Source organism: Egretta garzetta, unplaced genomic scaffold (genome assembly GCF_000687185.1).
Source record: "Egretta garzetta isolate BGI_Z169 unplaced genomic scaffold, ASM68718v1 scaffold38, whole genome shotgun sequence".
In the NCBI taxonomy this organism is placed as follows: domain Eukaryota; kingdom Metazoa; phylum Chordata; class Aves; order Pelecaniformes; family Ardeidae; genus Egretta; species Egretta garzetta.
In genome coordinates, this window is record NW_009260667.1 from 2,038,867 (window position 1) to 2,041,961 (window position 3,095).

Sequence of the window (3,095 nt, forward strand, 5' to 3'; positions counted from 1 at the left end):
TGGAATATCTCAAGCAAAAATTACTGTATAATGAAAATAGGGCATATATGTATATAAGCAACATTTAATCAAGCTAAAATAATCAGCACAACTTTAGATTAGCCAATAGTTTCAAAGTGCTAACTCAAAACTTCCCACCTAAACCCCAGATGAACATGAGCTAAGAAGTTAGCCCCTTCCTATTCCTAACTAAGAGGTATGGGAATTCCTCTGCAGTCTATTGGAAATACCATTGTCTATGTTAAACTATAAACTATTGTCCATGTTAAACTATAAACTGTTTTGGCATATATGAACAACAAATTATTCCTATATCCAAACATAGCAGAAATAGAAACTGCAGGAAACAATTCCTCCAGTCCTCATGGAATATGCATTAAAAGGTTCAACAAAAGATATGATCTCAGGGTCTACGTTTCTTATTAAATTATTGATGAGCTATTTCTATTGTCATTTATACTTGAGTTACTAGAAATTAAAGCAAATACTAAACTTCTAAATAGAGCATGCCTGGAAAAAACATATGTCCGTAGGCTCCAGGATTCCCCTCAGTCCCAAAGGGATTTTCATAACCTCACAGGTATCTTCAAGTCCTAAAATTTGCATTCTACTTCCCAGCCCAGCTTGCAGATGTTTAAAAATAAATGCAACAAGACAACTCGCTTTTGGCTACACATCTATGAGGTTCAAACATCTGAATTATTCTGTCTGAGGTCAGCTACAATATATATGCCAAATTAGGTTGAAATCCAGCTGGGAAGAGATATGAAATACTAAGATCTTTGGTGCTTGGGAACTTGTGCCTATTTCTGACCAATTCACATCCTCTCAGATCTTCTTCCAGGAAAAGGACATGTTTTCAGGAACCAGTTCTGAAATATAAGCTTACACCTTATGAATCTGTAGGCTTCAGTCATTACATTTTGCTGTGCAAACAGATATAAAATGCAGATTATAACAGCAAAATTTCATAACAGTGTTCATTGGTTTCTGGAATTCTAGAAGACAAAGGATGCACATGCCATCATATGCACTAGTGTGCCAACAAGATTTGCAATAAAGATAAAGCACAGGCTTCCCTGGGCTTTAACAACCTGTATCTCTATAATCTTTAATATAACCAGAAAATATTTTCCAAGAGTGCAGGATCAAGGAATATATCCTGCTAAAGAGGTATACACCCAGGGTAATTCCACCAAAATATTGTTATTCTGTATAGATATAGTACTAATTATGTATTTTTTTTTCAAATTAATTCAGCTAATTAACAAGAAAACTAGTCTTCATCCCCAAATTTATGGATTTCTTTTTGCACAACTCAAAATTATTAACTAGTAACTCAAGTAACTCTTGAAATTTATACTCTAACATAATTTCACATAAATGTCTAAGTGATGGATGATATTTCATATAATAACTATCTCCTGAAACATTTCAACACAATTAAGGTAGAGCTAAACAGAACTCAGGTGGTTCTGCTCTTCAGGGATTCATGTTTAAGTAAACTCTCAAGCCCCAATCTAAAAGCAATCTCTGCTTTCGCTTCTCCTGGAATAGTTAGCACCAATATTAAAACTACTCTTGGGAAAGGACAACTTAAAACAGAATTATCCATAAATGAAAATGCTAATGACATTAGTATTTTTTTTCTTTACTAAATATACCAGGTTTCAAAACCCAAGTAGGAATTTTAAACATCTAAAGTCAAGTCAAATAGTTATCTGCCTTCAGTACTGTTAATCTTTCTCCCACTCACCTCAGCCCATCCCCACCAGCTCCCCAGTCTTATTTTACTTCTCCTTCCAGGAACAGAGAATAGAAAAATCAAGGAGCAGTGGAGAATGCACTGAGATGCACATGGAAATACTTGTTTCAGTCCTGAAGAACTCAACAGCATAATTCACTATGTGCAGGCCACATTTTTCCAGAAATAAACAGCATAGTACCATAAACCTGGTATGTAAGCTTCAAATATGCTTTAAAGTATGGATTCCAAAAATGTATGAGATTGCCATCTATCAAGAAGCTAAAGAAAAACAGAATTTGTGTAAGAAGTTGTTTCTGGTATTTGCTTCTTCCCTAATTATCTGAAATCAAAATCTCAATAGATTATATCCAAAGTCCTCCAGCTGTACCAGTATGAAACTAAAAATAAAAAAAAATAACCATCATCCTTAGCAGGGAGAGAAAGAGAGTCAGAATCTATTAAAATCCATCTTGTCTGACACACATTTATATAAACAAATTCACAGTGAAGCTGCTTATGATATAATTTCAAAGGACACAAACCATCACAAAAGCAGTACAGAACACTGCGGCATGCAATTTCTAGAAATATGAAATTGAAACGTCAGTTGGATCCATTCTGTAAGCTGGGTGTGCAAAGATAAATATGTATTTCAATTCCTACCTGAGACTTGCAGAGCTGCTCAAAGAGTAGAAGACTCTAGTAAAACATCCAACCCCCCGATCGCTACAGGTACCTCTTGAACATCGCTGTGCATTATCTCCTTACCCAAGTCAGAGCGGAGCCAGAATAATGTAATTTAAGAATCTATTTTCAATGCAATTTAAAAAAAAAAAAAAAACCAACCAACCCAAAACGAGAACAAAATATACACTGAAATTAGTATCTCCTATTCCTAGAGAAAAAAAACCCAAGGCCCTTGACCTGCAAGAATAGTTGTGCCAGTACCCTGAATGCTGTCCTTGACCATGGCTCAGAGCAGGCAGCTAAGAAAGAGTATAAAAACAGGACACATTCCTCCTAGTTTCTAACAAATCGGAGATTTAAAGAGAACTTGAATGAGCAGACTACATCTGGACACTTATGCTTTATAGCCACCATGGAAACTACCCTCCGTGAACCTCCCTAATTCCATTTTTAACTCATTTATACTTTTGTCCTCCTTAATTTCCTCTGGCACTGAGCTCCACAACCCAGCTTCACACTGCCAGGAAGGGTTTTAAAACATGCTTTTCCTGGGCAGGCAGAAGAAACATTAACTAGCTATTCCTCTGGCCACCTTCTCCTCACACATCCTGGTGGAAGGAGAACCAACTCTGAAGTAATTGTACCAGAAAAGAGAGATATT